Raw genomic sequence first — 18,473 nt, 5'->3', positions numbered from 1 at the left:
TAAAGCCCCCCTGAAACCCTCGTAGAGATTCCAGACTATAACACACTCCCCGGTATGTGTTATTGTATATATGTACCACACCGAAACCCTCGATTAGATTCCAGTCTGTAACTCACTCCCGGGTATCTGTTATTCTATATATAAACCACCCGGACCCCCTCGATTAGAGTATAGTCTGAAACACACTCCCGGGTATCTGTTACTGTATATATAACCCACCCCGAACCCCTCCATTAGATTCCAGTCTGCCACTCACTCGCGGGTAACTGTTATTCAATATATAAACCACCCTGAACCACTCGATTAGTTTCCAGCCTGTAACCTACTCCCGGGTATCTGTTATTCTATATATAAACCACCCCGAACCACTCCATTAGATTCCAGTCTGTAACTCACTCCCGGGTATCTGTTATTCTATACATAAACCACCCCGAACCCCTCGATTAGATTCCAGCTGTAACTCACTCCAGGGTATCTGTTATTCTATACATAAACCACCCCGAACCCCTCGATTAGATTCCAGTCTGTAACTCACTCCCGGGTATCTGTTATCCCACATATAAAACCCCCTGAGTCCCTTGATTAGAGTCCAGCCTGTAACTCACTCCCGGGTATCTGTTATCCCACATATAAAACCTCCTGAGTCCCTTGATTAGATTCCAATCTGTTACTCACTCTCGGGTATCTGTTATTCTTTATATAATCCTCCCTGAACCCCTCAATTAGTTTCCAATCTGTAACTCACTTCCGGGTATCTGTTATTCTATATATAAACCACGCCGAAACCCTCGATTAGATTCCAGTCTGTAACTCACTCCCAGGTACCTGTTATTCTATATGTAAACACCCTGAAGCCCTCGATTATTTCCCAGTCTGTACCTCACTCCCGGGTATCTGTTATTCTATATATAAACCACCCTGAACCCTCCATTAGATTCCACTCTGTAACTCACTCCCGGGTATCTGTTATTCTATATAAATCCACGCCGAACCCCTCGATTAGATTCCAGTCTGTAACTCACTCCCGGGTATCAGTTATTCAATATTAAACCACCCTGAACCCCTCGATTAGATTCCAGTCTTTAACTTACTCCCTGGTATCCGTTATTATATATATGAACCACCCCGAAACCCTCCATTAGATTCCAGTCTGTAACTAACTCCCGGGTAGCTTATATTCTATATATAAAACACCCCAAACCGCTCGATTAGATTCCAGTCTGTAACTCACTCCCAGGTGCCTGTTATTCTGTATATAAAGCACTCCAAACACCTCGATTAGATTCCAGTCTGTAACTCACTCCCGGGTATCTGTTATTCTGTATATAAACCACCCCAAACACATCGATTATATTCCACTCTGTAACACATTCCCGGGCATCTGTTACTCAATATATCAACACCCCGAAACCCTTGTTTAGATACCATTCTGTTACACACTCCCGGGTATCTGTTATTCTATATATAAACCAACCCGAACGCCTCGATTAGATTCCAGTCTGTAACCCATTCCCGGGTAGGTGTTATTCTATATATAATCTACCCCGAAACCCTCGATTAGATTCTAGTCTGTAACACACTCCCGGGTATCCGTAATTCCCTATATAAACACCTCGAGCCCCTCAAATATATTCCAGTCTGTTACTCACTCCTGGGTATCTGTAATTCTCTATATAAACACCCCGAAGCCCTCGATTGGATTCCAGTCTGTAACTCACTCCCGGGTATCTGTTATTCTATATGTAAACAACCCGAAATCCTCGATTAGATTCCAGTCTGTAACTCACTCCAGGGTTATCTGTTATTCTTCATCAAAATCAACCAAATCCCACGATTAGATTCCAGTCTGTTACTCACTCCCGGGTATCTGTTATTCTTTATATAATCCTCCCTGAACCCCTCAATTAGTTTCCAATCTGTAACTCACTTCCGGGTATCTGTTATTCTATATATAAACCACCCCGAACCCCTCGATTAGATTCCAGTCTGTAACTCACTCCCAGGTACCTGTTATTCTATATGTAAACACCCTGAACCCCTCGATTATTTCCCAGTCTGTAACTCACTCCCGGGTATCTGTTATTCTATATAAATCCACGCCGAACCCCTCGATTAGATTCCAGTCTGTAACTCATTCCCGGGTATCAGTTATTCAATATTAAACCACCCTGAACCCCTCGATTAGATTCCAGTCTTTAACTTACTCCCAGGTATCTGTTATTCTATATATAAACCACCCCGAACCCCTCGATTAGATTCCAGTCTGTAACTCACTCCCGGGTATCTGTTATTCTATATAAATCCACGCCGAACCCCTCGATTAGATTCCAGTCTGTAACTCACTCCCGGGTATCAGTTATTCAATATTAAACCACCATGAACCCCTCGATTAGATTCCAGTCTTTAACTTACTCCCAGGTATCTGTTATTCTATATATAAACCACCCCGAACCACTCGATTAGATTCCAGTCTGTAACTCAATCCCGGGTATCAGTTATGCAATATATAAACTACCCCGACCCCCTCGATTATATTCCAGTCTGAAACACACTCCCGGGTCTCTGTTATTCTATATATAAACCACCCCGAAACCCTCCATTAGATTGCAATCTGTAACTCACTCCCGGTAGCTTTTATTCTGTGTATAAAACACCACAAACCCCTCAATTAGATTCCAGTCTGTAACTCACTCCCGGGTACCTGTTATTCAATATATAAACCACCCAGAAGCACTCGATTAGTTTCCAGTCTGTAACTCACTCCCGGGTATCTGTTATTCTATATATCAACACCCCCGAAACCAATGGATAGATTCCAGTCTGTAACTCACTTCTGGGTATCTGTTATTCTATATATAAACGACGCCGACCCCTCGATTAGATTCCAGTCTGTAACTCACTACCGGGTATCTGTTATTCTATATATAAAACACCCCAAACCCCTCGATTAGATTCCAGTCTGTAACTCACTCCCGGGTATCTGTTATTCTATATATAAACCACCCCGAACCCCTCGATTAGATTCCAGTCTGTAACTCACTCCCGGGTATCTGTTATTCTATATTTAAACCACCCCGAACCCCTCGATTATTTTCCAGTCAGTAACTCACTTCAGGGTATCTGTTATTCTATATATAAACCACCCCAAACCCCTCGATTAGATTCCAGTCTGTAACTCACTCCCGGGTATCTGTTATTCTACGTATAAATCAAAAAAATCACACGATTAGATTCCAGTCTGTTACTCACTCCCGGGTATCTGTTATTCTATATATAAACCTCACTGAACCCCTCTATTAGATTCCAGTCTGTAACTCACACCAGGGTATCTGTTATTCTTTATATAAACAACGCCGTGCCCCTCGCTTAGGTTCCAGTCTGTAACTCACTCCCGGGTATCTGTTATTCTATATATAAACCACCCCGTACCCTTCCATTAGATTCCAGTCTGTAACTCACTCCCGGGTAGCTTTTATTCTATATATAAAACACCACAAACCCCTCGATTAGATTCCAATCTGTAACTCACTGCCAGGAACCTGTTAATCAATATATAAAACACCCTGAAGCACTCGAATAGTTTCCAGTCTGTAACTCACTCCCGGGTTTCTGTTATTATATATATAAACACACCCGAAACCATCGAATATATTCCACTCTGTAAGTCACTTCTGGGTATCTGTTATTCTGTATATAAACCACCTCAAACACATCGATTTGATTCCAGTCTGTTACTCACTCCCGGGTATCTGTAATTCTCTATATAAACACCCCGAAAACCTCGATTAGATTCCAGTCTGTTACTCACTCAAAGGTATTTGTTATTATATATAGAAACGACCCCGAACCCCTCGATTAGATTCCAGTCTGTAAATCACTCCCGCGTATCTGTTCAAAAGAGATGACGTTTCGAGTCCTCATGACCCTTCGACAGAACTTGTGTTCAAGTCCAAGAAAGACTTGAAATACAAGCTGGTTTAAGGTGTGTGTGTGGGGGGCGGAGAGATAGAGAGACAAAGAGGTGGGGGGGTGGTGTGGTGTGGTTGTAGGGACAAACAAGCAGTGATAGAAGCAGATCATCAAAAGATGTCAACGACAATAATACAATAGAACACATAGGTGTTAAAGTTAAAGTTGGTGATATCATCTAAATGAATGTGCTAATTAAGAATGGATGGTAGGGCACTCAAGGTATAGCTCTAGTGGGTTCTTTTTAATATAATGGAAATAGGTGGGAAAAGGAAAATCTTTATAATTTATTGGAAAAAAAAGGGAAGGGGGAAACAGAAAGGGGGTGGGGATGGGGGAGGGAGCTTACGACCTAAAGTTGTTGAATTCAATATTCAGTCCGGAAGGCTGTAAAGTCCCTAGTCGGAAGATGAGGTGCTGTTCCTCCAGTTTGCGTTGGGCTTCACTGGAACAATGCAGCAAGCCAAGGACAGACATGTGGGCAAGAGAGCAGGGTGGAGAGTTAAAATGGCAAGCGACAGGGAGGTTTGGGTCATTCTTGCGGACAGACCGCAGGTGTTCTGCAAAGCGGTCGCCCAGTTTAAGTTTGGTCTCTCCAATGTAGAGGAGACCACATTGGGAGCAACGAATGCAGTAGACTAAGTTGGGGGAAATGCAAGTGAAATGCTGCTTCACTTGAAAGGAGTGTTTGGGTCCTTGGACGGTGAGGAGAGAGGAAGTGAAGGGGCAGGTGTTGCATCTTTTGTGTGGGCATGGGGTGGTGACATAGGAGGGGGTTGAGGAGTAGGGGGTGATGGAGGAGTGGACCAGGGTGTCCCAGAGGGAGCAATCCCTATGGAATGCCGATAAGGGGGGTGAAGGGAAGATGTGTTTGGTGGTGGCACCATGCTGGAGTTGGCGGAAATGGCGGAGGATGATCCTTTGAATGCGGAGGCTGGTGGGGTGATAAGTGAGGACAAGGGGGACCCTATCATGTTTCAGGGAGGGAGGAGAAGGCGTGAGGGCGGATGCGTGGGAGATGGGCCGGACACGGTTGAGGGCCCTGTCAACGACCATGGGTGGAAAACCTCGGTTAAGGAAGAAGGAGGACATGTCAGAGGAACTGTTTTTGAATGTAGCATCATCGGAACAGATGCGACGGAGGCGAAGGAACTGAGAGAATGGGATGGAGTCCTTACAGGAAGCGGGATGTGAGGAGCTGTAGTTGAGGTAGCTGTGGGAGTCGGTGGGCTTGTAATGGATATTGATGGACAGTCTATCACCAGAGATTGAGACAGAGAGGTCAAGGAAGGGAAGGGAAGTGTCAGAGATGGAGCACATGAAAATGATGGAGGGGTGGAGATTGGAAGCAAAATTAATAAATTTTTCCAAGTCCTGACGAGAGCATGAAGTAGCACCGAAGTAATCATCGATGTACCGGAGAAAGACTTGTGGAAGGGGGCCGGAGTAGGACTGGAACAAGGAATGTTCCACATACCCCATAAAGAAACAGGCATAACTGGGGCCCATGCGGGTACCCATCGCCACACCTTTTATTTGGAGGAAGTGAGAGGAGTTGAAGGAGAAATTGTTCAGTGTGAGAACAAGTTCAGCCAGACGGAGGAGAGTAGTGGTGGATGGGGATTGTTCGGGCCTCTGTTCGAGGAAGAAGCTAAGGGCCCTCAGACCATCCTGGTGGGGGATGGAGGTGTAGAGGGATTGGACGTCCATGGTGAAGAGTAAGCGGTTGGGGCCAGGGAACTGGAAATTGTTGATGTGACGTAAGGTGTCAGAGGAATCACGGATGTAGGTGGGAAGGGACTGGACAAGGGGAGAGAGAAGGGAGTCAAGATAACGAGAAATGAGTTCTGTGGGGCAGGAGCAAGCTGAGATGATTGGTCTACCAGAACACAAGTTCTGTCGAAGGGTCATGAGGACTCGAAACGTCAACTCTTTTCTTCTCCGCCGATGCTGCCAGACCTGCTGAGTTTTTCCAGGTAATTCTGTTTTTGTTTTGGATTTCCAGCATCCGCAGTTTTTTTGTTTTTATCTCTGTGTTTAATTGACTGCCACTGCTCTTCAAGAAATGCCTACCTCCTTGAAGAAGTTCTGTTCCTCTCTGCGACAAGATTTCTGTATCTCTCTGTTGTCTTGCTCACCTTCATTGCTTTCCATTTCTCTCCTAGTGTTTGACAAGGTGTTAACTAAAACCCGCTTTCACAGCCATATCTCCTTTCTCAGTGACTGTCTCCGTCTCCGACTTACCCCACGTGGATTTCAACTGAAATTCCACCCCTCATGTTTCGAACCCACCCAGGATTACAGGTATCTCCGGGACATAAAATGTTTCTCGGACTTCTATTCCCGTCACATTCTGAAATCCACACTCTGTGCCATGCGCCGCCATATGAACTCACTCGACCTCTCCCTCCAGCAGCACCTCCGTACCCTTTTCCAAAGCTGCGCGTGCCCCCAGTTTCATTTTATCCTTCGGCTCATCCGACGCCTCAACAAGAAACTTTTTCTCTTTCTCTCAAGTGCTAAGGAACGCAAGCTGCAACAACTCATCAACACCAACACCCATCTAGGACCCTCCACCCCTGCCTGTTGCTCCGTCCCCACCCTTTCTTCCAATCCCAACACCAGCCGTGTATTCACTATACCCCCTGACCTTCCCCTCTCCGATGCTGAACGTTCAGTGCTCAGCAAAGGACTTAGTTTCATACCCTTACGCCCTCACCTCAATGAATTTCGGGCTCGGCATGATACTGAACTCTTCTTCTGCCGTCTTCGTCTCCGGGCTCACTTCTTTGGGCAGGAGTCCTCTCCCAGTTCAACGGATCCTTTTACCCACCTCCAATATTCTCCGTCCACCTGGACCCCTCCCTCTGGATTCTTACCTTCTCTTGATCTTTTCATTGAGAACTGTCGGCGCGACATTAGTCGTCTCAATTTCTCTGCTCCTCTCACCCATTCTAACCTGTCTCTCTCTGAACGTACTGCACTCCATTCTCTCAGGTCCAACCCTGCCATTGTCATCAAACCCGCTGACAAGGGTGGTGCTGTTGTTGTCTGGCGCACTGACCTCTACCTCGCAGAGGCTGAGCGTCAACTCGCAGACACTTCCTCCTACCTCTCCCTGGACCATGACCCCACCACTGAACATCAAGCCACTGTTTCCAGGACTGTCACTGACCTCATCTCCTCTGGGGATCTCCCTCCCACAGCTTCCAACCTGATAGTCGCCCAACCTCCGACGGCCCGCTTCTATCTCCTACCCAAAATCCACAAACAGGACTGCCCCGGTAGACCGATCGTCTCAGCTTGCTCCTGCCCCACAGAACTCATTTCTCGTTATCTTGACTCCCTTCTCTCTCCCCTTGTCCAGTCCCTTCCCACCTACATCCGTGATTCCTCTGACACCTTACGTCACATCAACAATTTCCAGTTCCCTGGCCCCAACCGCTTACTCTTCACCATGGACGTCCAATCCCTCTACACCTCCATCCCCCACCAGGATGGTCTGAGGGCCCTTAGCTTCTTCCTCGAACAGAGGCCCGAACAATCCCCATCCACCACTACTCTCCTCCGTCTGGCTGAACTTGTTCTCACACTGAACAATTTCTCCTTCAACTCCTCTCACTTCCTCCAAATAAAAGGTGTGGCTATGGGTACCCGCATGGGCCCCAGTTATGCCTGTCTCTTTATGGGGTATGTGGAACATTCCTTGTTCCAGTCCTACTCCGGCCCCCTTCCACAACTTTTTCTCCGGTACATCGATGATTACTTCGGTGCCGCTTCATGCTCTCGTCAGGACTTGGAAAAATTTATTAATTTTGCTTCCAATCTCCACCCCTCCATCATTTTCACGTGCTCCATCTCTGACACTTCCCTTCCCTTCCTTGACCTCTCTGTCTCAATCTCTGGTGATAGACTGTCCATCAATATCCATTACAAGCCCACCGACTCCCACAGCTACCTCGACTACAGCTCCTCACATCCCGCTTCCTGTAAGGACTCCATCCCATTCTCTCAGTTCCTTCGCCTCCGTCGCATCTGTTCCGATGATGCTACATTCAAAAACAGTTCCTCTGACATGTCCTCCTTCTTCCTTAACCGAGGTTTTCCACCCACGGTCATTGACAGGGCCCTCAACCGTGTCCGGCCGATCTCCCGCGCATCCGCCCTCACGCCTTCTCCTCCCTCCCAGAAACCTGATAGGGTCCTCCTCGTCCTCACTTATCACCCCACCAGCCTCCGCATTCAAAGGATCATCCTCCACCATTTCCGCCAACTCCAGCATGATGCCACCACCAAACACATCTTCCCTTCACCCCCCTTATCGGCATTCCATAGGGATTGCTCCCTCCGGGACACCCTGGTCCACTCCTCCATCACCCCCTACTCCTCAACCCCCTCCTATGGCACCACCCCATGCCCACGCAAAAGATGCAACACCTGCCCCTTCACTTCCTCTCACCTCACCGTCCAAGGACCCAAACACTCCTTTCAAGTGAAGCAGCATTTCACTTGCATTTCCCCCAACTTAGTCTACTGCATTCGTTGCTCCCAATGTGGTCTCCTCTACATTGGAGAGACCAAACTTAAACTGGGCGACCGCTTTGCAGAACACCTGCGGTCTGTCCACAAGAATGACCCAAACCTCCCTGTTGCTTGCCATTTCAACACTCCACCCTGCTCTCTTGCCCACATGTCTGTCCTTGGCTTGCTGCATTGTTCCACTGAAGCCCAACGCAAACTGGAGGAACAGCACCTCATCTTCCAACTAGGGACTTTACAGCCTTCCGGACTGAATATTGAATTCAACAACTTTAGGTCGTAAGCTCCCTCCCCCATCCCCACCCCCTTTCTGTTTCCCCCTTCCCTTTTTTTTCCAATAAATTATAAAGATTTTCCTTTTCCCACCTATTTCCATTATATAAAAAAAAACCCACTAGAGCTATACCTTGAGTGCCCTACCATCCATTCTTAATTAGCACATTCGTTTAGATAATATCACCAACTTTAATTTTAACACCTATGTGTTCTATTGTATTATTGTCGTTGACATCTTTTGATGATCTGCTTCTATCACTGCTTGTTTGTCCCTACAACCACACCACACCTCCCCCCCCCCACCTCTTTGTCTCTCTATCTCTCCGCCCCCCACACACACACCTTAAACCAGCTTGTATTTCAAGTCTTTCTTGGACTCGAACACAAGTTCTGTCGAAGGGTCATGCGGACTCGAAACGTCAACTCTTTTCTTCTCCGCCGATGCTGCCAGACCTGCTGAGTTTTTCCAGGTAATTCTGTTTTTGTTTTGGATTTCCAGCATCCGCACTTTTTTTGTTTTTAACCCCGCGTATCTGTTATTCTATATATAAACCACCCCGAACCCCTCGATTAGATTCCAGTCTGTAACTCACTCCTGGGTATCTGTTATTCTATATATAAACCACCCCGAACACCTCAATTAGATTCCAGCGTGTAACTGACACCCGGGTATCTGTTATTCTCTATGTAAAGTACCCCAAACCCCTCTATTAGATTCCAGTCTGTAACACACTCCCGGGTATCTGTTATTCTATAAGTTAACAATCTGATACCCTCGATTAGATACCAGTCTGTAACTCACTCTCGAGTATCTGTTATTTTGTATATAAACCACCCCGACCCCCTTGATTAGATTCCAGTCTGTAAATCACTCCCGGGTATCTGTTAATCTATATATAAACCAACCCAAACCCCTCTATTAGATTCCAGCCTGTAACTCACTCCCGGGTATCTGTTATTCGTTATAAATCCACGCCGAACCCCTCGATTAGATTCCAGTCTGTAACTCACTCACGGGTATCTGCTATTCTATATAAATCCACTCCGAACCCCTCGATTAGATTCCAGTCTGTAACTCACTCACGGGTATCTGCTATTCTCTATAAATCCACTCCGAACCCCTCGATTAGCTTCCAGTCTGTAACTCACTCTCGGGTGTCTGTTATTCTGTATATAAACCATACCAAACACCTCGATTAGATTCCAGTCTGTAATTCACTCCCGGGTATCTGTTATCCGATATTTTACCCCACCGAAAGCCTCGATTAGATTCCAGTCTGTAACCCATTCCCAGCTATCTGTTATTCTATATATACAAACCTCGAACCACTCGATTAGCTTCCAGTCTTTAACTCACTCCCGCGTATCTGTTATGCTATATATAAACCATCCCAAACCCCTCGTTTAGTTTGTAGTCTGTAACTCACTCCCGGGCATCTGTTATTCCATATATAAACCACCCCAAACCCCTCGATAAGTTTCCAGTCTTTCACTCACTCCTGGGTATCTGTTATTCTATATATAAACCAACCCGAAAACCTCGATTAGATTCCAGTATGTAACTCAATCCCAGGTATCTGTTATTCTATATATAAACCACCCCGAACCCCTCGATTATATTCCAGTCTCTTACTCACTACGGGTATCTGTAATTCCCTACATAATCTCCCCGAACCCCTCGATTAGATTCCAGTCTGTTAGTCACTCCCGGTTATCTGTTATTCTATATATAAACCAACCCGAAAACCTCGATTAGATTCCAGTATGTAACTCACTCTCGGTTATCTGTTATCCGATATTTTAACCCACCGAAAGCCTCGATTAGATTCCAGTCTGTAACCCATTCCCAGCTATCTGTTATTCTATATATACAAACCTCGAACCACTCGATTAGCTTCCAGTCTATAACTCACTCCCGCGTATCTGTTATGCTATATATAAACCATCCCAAACCCCTTGTTTAGTTTGTAGTCTGTAACTCACTCCTGGGAATCTGTTATTCTATATAAAAACATCCCCAACCACTCGATTTGTTTCCAGCCTGTAACTCACTCCCGGGTATATGTTATTCTAGAGATAAACCCTCCTGAACCCCTCGATTAGTTTCCAGTCAGTAACTCACTCCCGGGTATCTGTAATTCAATATATAAACCACCCCGAAGCCCTCGAGTGGATTCCAGTCTGTAACGCACTCCCGGGTATCTGTAATTCAATATATAAACCACCCCGAAGCCCTCGAGTGGATTCCAGTCTGTAACGCACTCCCGGGTATCTGTAATTCAATATATAAACCACCCCGAAGCCCTCGAGTGGATTCCAGTCTGTAACGCACTCCCGGGTATCTGTTATTCAATATATTAACCACCCCGAAACCCTCGATTTAGATTCCAGTCTGTAACTCATTCGCGGCTATCTGTTATTCTACATATAAAAACCCCGAAACCATCGATTAGATTCCACTCTGTAAATCACTCCCCGGTATTTACTAATCTATATATAAACCACCCCGAACCACTCGATTAGCTTCCAGTCTATAACTCACTCCCGGGTATCTGTTATTCTATATATAAACCATCCCGAACCACTCGATTAGATTCCAGTCTGTAACTCACTCCCGGGTATCTGTTATTCTATATATAAACCACCCCGAACCCCTCGATTAGATTCCACTCTGTAACTCACTCCCGGGTATCTGTTATTCTATATATAAACATCCCAAACCCCTCGATTAGCTTCCAGTCTGTAACTCACTCTCGGGTGTCTGTTATTCTGTATATAAACCATACCAAACACCTCGATTAGATTCCAGTCTGTAACCCATTCCCAGCTATCTGTTATTCTATATGTAAGCACCACCGAAAACCTCGATTAGATTCCAGTCTGTAAGTCACTTCCTGGTATCTGTTATTCTATATATAAACACCACCGAAACCCTCGATTAGATTCCAGTCTGTAACTCACTCGCCGGTAACTGTTATTCTATATATAAACCCCCGAAACCCTTGATTAGATTCCAGTCAGTAACTCACTCCCGGGTATCTGTTATTCTATATATAAACCACCCTGAACCCCTCGATTTGATTCCAGTCTGTAACACCCTCTTGGGTATCTGTTATTTTATACATAGGCCCCTTGATTAAATTCCAGTCTGTAACTCACTTCCTGGTATCTATATATAAACACCACCGAAACCCTTGATTAGCTTCCAGTCTGTAACTCACTCCACGGTTTCTGTTATTCTATATATAAACCAGCCGAACCCCTCGATTAGATTCCAGTCTGTAACTCACGCCTGGCTATCTGTTATTCTATACATAAACCAACCCGAACCCCTCAATTAGATTCCAGTCTTGGACTCACTGCCGGTTTTGTGTAATTCAACATTTTAAACAACTCTTAACCCCTCGAATTGATTCCAGTTTGTAGCTCGCTCCGGGTTATCTGTTATTCTATATGTAAACCACCCAAACCCCTTGATTATATTCCAGTCTGTATATCACTCCCGGGTATCTGTTATTCTAGAAATAAACCACACCGAATCCCTCGATTAGTTCTCAGTCTGTAACTCACTCCCTGGTATATTTTATTCTATATATAAACCACTCCGAACCCCTCAATTAGATTCCAGTCTGCAACTCACACAGATAACTCTTATTCTATGAATATCCACAACGAACCCCTCGATTTACTCCTTGTCTGTAAATCACTCCCGGGTATTTGTTATTTTATATATAAATACTACCAAACCGCTCGATTAGATTCCAGTCTGTAACTCACTCCCGGCAATCTTTTATTCTATATGTAAGCAACTCCGAAACCCTCGATTAGACTCCACTCTGATGCGGGTATTTGCTATCCTGTACATAAACCATCCCGAAAACCTCGATTAGATTCCAGTCTGTAACTCACTCCTGGGTATCTGTTATTCAATATATAAAACCCCCCGGACCCCTCGATTAGATTCCAGTCTGTAACTCACTCCCGGGTATCTGTTATTCTATATATAAACCACCCCAAACCCTCGATTAGATTCCAGTCTGTAACTCATGCCCAGGTATCTGTTATTCTATATATAAACCACCCCAACTCTCGACGAGATTCCAGTCTGTAACTCACTCCCGGGTTGCTGTTATTCTATACATAAACCACCCCGAACCCCTCAATTAGATTCCAGTATGTAACTCACTCCCAGATTTCTGTTATTTTATAAATAGAAACCACCCCGAACACCTCGATTAGGTTCCAGTCTGTAACTCACACCCGGGTATCTGTTATTCTATATATAAACCACCCCGAACCCCTCAATTAGATTCCTGTCTTTGACTCACTGCTGGTTTTGTGTAATTCAACATTTTAAACAACCCATAACCCCTCGAATTGATTCCAGTTTGTACCTCGCTCCGGGGTATCTGTTATTCTATATGTAAACCACCCAAACCCCTTGATTAGATCCAGTCTGTAACTCACTCCCGGGTATCTGTTATTCTATATATAACCTGACCCGAGCCCCTCTGCCTCTCCCTCTCCACGCTGTACCTCTTCCTCTCTTTCACTATTTCTGTATTTTCCTGTCTCCAGCTTCTCAGTACCTGTTACTTTCTCTCTCTCTCTCTCTTTCTCTCCCTCTCTCTCTTTCTGTATCTGTCTCTCTTTCTCTCAATCTCCCTCTTCGCTTCTCTCTCTCTCCCTCTCTGTCTCGATTTATTCCTCTCCATCTTTCTCTCTCTCCCTCTCTCGCTGTCTATCTCTGTGTCTCTATCTCTTTGTTTCTCTGTCTCTTTCTCGCTTTCTCTGTCTCCATGTTTCTCTCCCTAATCTATCTCTCCCTGTTTCTTTCCAAATCTCTGTGTTTCTTTCTTCCTTCTCCCTTTCTGTCCCTCTTACGCTCCCGTTCTCTCTATCTCTCTCTTGCTCGTTCTGTGTTTTTCTCTCTCCCCTCCTTTCTCTTTGCATCTCCCTCTCCTCCTCTCTTTCTTACTCTCTTTTACTCTTTGCCTTTCCCGCTCTCTCTTTCCTCTCTCTGCTCGTGTACATCTTTCCTTCCCAATCCTGCTCTCTCTCTCTCTCTCTTTCTTTCTCCCTCTCTTACTTGCTCTCTCTCTCATTGTCTCCCTCGCTCTCTCTCTCTGCTCTTGTCTACCTATCCCTCCCTCTCCCACACTCTGTCTCACTCTCTCCCTCTCTCTTTCCCTGTCATTCTCTCACTCCCTCTCTCACTCCGCACCTTCTGCCTGCGTCTGTCCCTCAGACCCCCTGCCTCTCTCTGTCTCTCTCTTTCTCCCTCTTTTTCCCTCTCTCTGCACTTGTCACTTTCTTTCTTTTCCTTCAGTCTCTCCGCCTGTCTCGGCCTCTTTCTATCTCACTCCATCTCTCTCTCTGTTTCTGTATTCCTCTCCAACTATCGCTCTCTCTATCTCTGTCTCTATCTCTGTCTCTCTCTCTGTCTCTCTCTCTGTCTCTCTCTGTCTCTGTCTTGCTCTACCTCTCTCTGTCTCTCTTTCTCTTTTTCTCTCTCTCTTCCTCTCTCTCTCTTTCTGTCTCTCTGACTATCTCACACACTCTCTCTCTGTCTCTCTCTATCTCTATCTCACTCTCTCTCTGTCACTCTCTCTGTCTCTCTCTATCTCACTCTTTCGCTCGATCTCTCTCTCTCTTTCTGTCTCTCTGTCTCTCTCTCTGCCTCTCTCTCTCTGTCTCACTGTCTCTCTGTGTCTCTGTCTATATTTATTTCACTCTCACTCTATCTCTCTCTCTCTCTCTCATTGCTCCATGCTCCCTGCTCCTTGTCCATGTTGAATCTGGTGCTGATTGTCTGACTCACCTCAGTGGAGATTCCTTCCCAGTCTGGAGGCCCTTCCCAGCTCCCCTTTCAGTCAAGACCGGACCGACACTAGGAAACTGTAGCCTCAGGACTCAGAGACACCAGAACAAGCAAGTGTGGCCTTTATACAGGAGTCTTTATGGCCACAGACCACCCACAAACACTTCAGATACAACAATACACTTGTGTGGTTTGGTTGCCTTTTGAAATGGGAGGTGATGCACACAGCAAGATCCCACAAACTGCGAGGGTGACAATGACACAAAGAGGTTGTTATTCTGAAGACGACTGAGTCATGTTTCCCCCCCAACCCCAACCACAGACCCACTCCCCCATCTCTTCTTTCAAATATTGTCCACGTGATCTTACTGATCTGCAACAGGACGTAGGGAGCCAGCAGGATGGGCTGGCAAGCGGCGGGTGCAGTTTAACACAGGGAAGTGGGAGGTGATGCGTTTTGGGAGAAGGGTTGGGGAGGAGGCAACAGAGACTTCATGGACCAGTTCGAAGGCCTGTGCAGGGGCGCAGGGACCCAGGTTGGGGGGGGGGGGTGTACAAGGGCATCAGTTTCTAAGGCAGACATGTTGAGAGTGGGGTCAGCAAAACGTCTGGGATCTTGGGTCCCATCCACCGAGGCATCGAGTACAAAGCAGTGAAGTCAGGCTGAACATTGGTCAAACTCTGGTTAGGCCCCAACTCGAGCACCGCCTCCTGCTCCAGTTGTCACACTGTAGAGAGGGTGTGAGGGTCCCCGAGAGGGTGGGGGAGGGAGATTTAACAGGACATTTCCCGGGGATGAGGGGGTGGGTTTTATCTGTGAGGTTCGGGTGGAGGAGCTGGGGCTGTTCTCCCCTCAGAGTGAAGGAGGTTGAGGGGACCCTCTGAGAGAGGTGGACAAGAGGGTGACGGGTTTGGATAAGGTGGGCAGGGTAAAGCTGTTCCCATTGGCTGATGGTACAAGGGCTGGTAGTGGGAGGTGGGGTGAGGGGACAGATTTAAAGTATCGGGCAAGGGGGAGAGGAAAATGAGGGAGAATATTTTTAAGCAGCGAGTGATAACAACCTGGAACTCACTGACTATAACATGGTGGCAGCGGAAACCATGAACAATTTCAATTGGACGGGCGTTCGAGTGAAATATGCTTTAAGACCCCTGTTAAAGAGAGAGTCTCTCCATCAGGGACCCTGTTAAAGAGGGAGTCTCTCCGTCAGGGACCCCTGTTAAAGAGGAAGTCTCTCCGTCAGGGACCCCTGTTACAGAGGGAGTCTCTCCGTCAGGGACCCCTGTTAAAGAGGGAGTCTCTCCATCACGGACCCCTGTTAAAGAGGGAGTATCTCCGTCAGGGACTCCTGTTAAAGAGGGAGTCTCTCCGTCAGGGATCCCTGTTAAAGTGGGAGTCTCTCCGTCAGGGACCCCTGTTAAAGAGGGAGACTCTCCATCAGGGACCCCTGTTAAAGAGGGAGTCTCTCCGTCAGGGACCCCTGTTACAGAGGGAGTCTCTCCGTCAGGGACCCTGTTACAGAGGGAGCCTCTCCGTCAGGGACCCTGTTACAGAGGGAGCCTCTCTCTCTGCCTCCTGTGTTTGAGATAACTGAGAGAAGGAAGTGGCAGGGAGAGGGTGACTCATTAGTTCTGGAGAAGTGAAAATCATGACAGACTTTGGTGAGTGAGGTGTGAGTATGAGGGTCACGCTGTGCATCACCCTCGAGTGTGAGTGAGCCTACCGTTGGTCACCCACAATGATGTGTCGAATACTGTCCCGCTGCAGCCCAGGGCCTCAGCTTCTCCACAGATCCCTGTGTGTAGCTGGGAGAGATCCCAATCAGCCTCATGTTCAGGCCGAGATTTCGAGAGTGGATCAGAGGCAAGTTACATCTGATGTTCCACATATTCCTCATTGACACAATCCCCTTCCTCATCAACCCCACTGTACACAATCCCAAAGGACCCAAACCCCTTCCCGTTCACTCACACTGTACACAATCCCAATGGACACAAACCCCTTCCCCTTCACTCCCACTGCACACAATCCCAATGGACCCAAACCCCTTTCCGTTCACTCCCAGTGTACTTAATCCCAATGGACCCAAACCCCTTCCCGTTCACTCACACTGTACACAATCCCAATGGACACAAACCCCTTCCCCTTCACTCCCACTGTACACAATCCCAATGGACCCAAACCCCTTCCCGTTCACTCCCACTGTACACAATCCCAATGGACCCAAACCCCTTCCTCATCAACCACACTGTACACAATCCCAATGGACCCAAACCCCTTCCCGTTCACTCCCACTGTACACAATCCCAATGGACCCAAACCCCTTCCCGTTCACTCCCACTGTACACAATCCCAATGGACCCAAACCCCTTCCCGTTCACTCCCACTGTACACACTCCCAATGGACCCAAACCCCTTCCCATTCACGCCCTCTGTACACAATCCCAATGGACCCAAACCCCTTCCCGTTCACGCCCTCTGTACACAATCCCAATGGACCCAAACCCCTTCCCGCTCACTCCCACTGTACACAATCCCAATGGACCCAAACCCCTTCCCGTTCACTCCCACTGTACACAATCCCAATGGACCCAAACCCCTTCCCGTTCACTCCCACTGTACACAATCCCAATGGACCCAAACCCCTTCCCGTTCACTCCCACTGTACACAATCCCAATGGACACAAACCCCTTCCCATCCACTCCCACTGTACATAATTCCAATGGACCCAAGCCCCTTCCCATTCACTCCCACTGTACACAATTCCAATGGGCCCAAACCCCTTCCCCTTCACTCCCACCGTACACAATCCCAATGGACATAAACCCCTTCCCATTCACTCCCACTGTACACAATCCCAATGGACCCACACCCCTTCCCATTCACTCCCATTGTACACAATCCCAATGGACCTAAGTCCCATCAATCATACGCCGTCAGAGGGTCAGTGCTGAGGGAGCGCCGCATTGTCTAAGTGTCAGTACTGAGGTAGCGCCACACTCTCGGAGGGTCAGTGCTGAGGGAGAGCCGCACTGTCGGAGGGTCAGTACTGAGGGAGCGCCGTAATGTTGGAGGGTCAGTACTGAGGGAGCGCCACACTTCGGAGGCTCAGTGCTGAGGGAGAGCCGCTCTGTCTATGTGTCAGTACTGAGGTAGCGCCACACTGTCGGAGGGTCAGTACTGAGGGAGAGCCGCACTGTCAGAGGGTCAGTGCTGAGGGAGAGCCTCACTGTCGGAGTGTCAGTACTGAGGGAGAGCCGCACTGTCGGAGGGTCAGTACTGAGGGAGAGCCACACTGTCGGAGGGTCAGTACTGAGGGAGAGCCGCACTGTCGGAGGGTCAGTGCTGAGGGAGAGCAGCAATGTCAGAGAGTCAGATGGCCGGAGTAAGGGTGGGGTGGGGAGAAGAAGACGGTGGTTTAAGAAGGATAGAAAGTATATTGAAGGATTGAAAATATATTCAAAATTTCACCACAATGTCACTTCCATTTAGCTCTGACGAAGTGTCATACGGACTCGAAACGATAACTCTCTCTTCTGCTGCCCAGAGACTGTCATAACTGCTGAGTTTTTCCAGCAGTTTCTACTGCCCATTTAGATTTCCAGCCTCCGCATTATTTTCCGGTTATCATTGTCTACGCTGGTGTTGACCAGCGGGTCAGTAGCAGGACAACTAAAATTCCTGATGCAGATGGATGACCCAGACTTGGGCTTAGAGATTAAAATTCCAAGGTTTGCAGATCAGTTTAAACCCAGAATCAAACTAAACAACAGGGAGGGCAGAGGCAGATTGGTGAGATGGGACACATGTGACAGAGAGACAATAATTCAGAGAAGGTACTGGAAAAAAATATGTTTGGGATTGAA

General features: G+C 47.1%; 1 protein-coding gene across 1 annotated transcript in view; it reads right to left on the bottom strand.

Moving 5' to 3' along the window:
* The window catches only part of LOC121274818 (perforin-1-like), a 36,426-nt gene extending 21,717 nt beyond the window's left edge, over positions 1 to 14,709 (bottom strand). The window contains exon 1 of the mRNA XM_041182181.1: positions 14,606 to 14,709. The gene's annotated coding sequence lies outside the window, so the exon portion shown is untranslated. The remainder of the gene's footprint in view (positions 1 to 14,605) is intronic.
* Between the last annotated feature and the right edge of the window lie 3,764 nt (positions 14,710 to 18,473).

Source organism: Carcharodon carcharias, assembly GCF_017639515.1.
Source record: "Carcharodon carcharias isolate sCarCar2 chromosome 38 unlocalized genomic scaffold, sCarCar2.pri SUPER_38_unloc_3, whole genome shotgun sequence".
NCBI classification, from domain to species: Eukaryota; Metazoa; Chordata; class Chondrichthyes; order Lamniformes; family Lamnidae; genus Carcharodon; species Carcharodon carcharias.
This window is presented reverse-complemented; position numbering and strand designations above follow the sequence as displayed.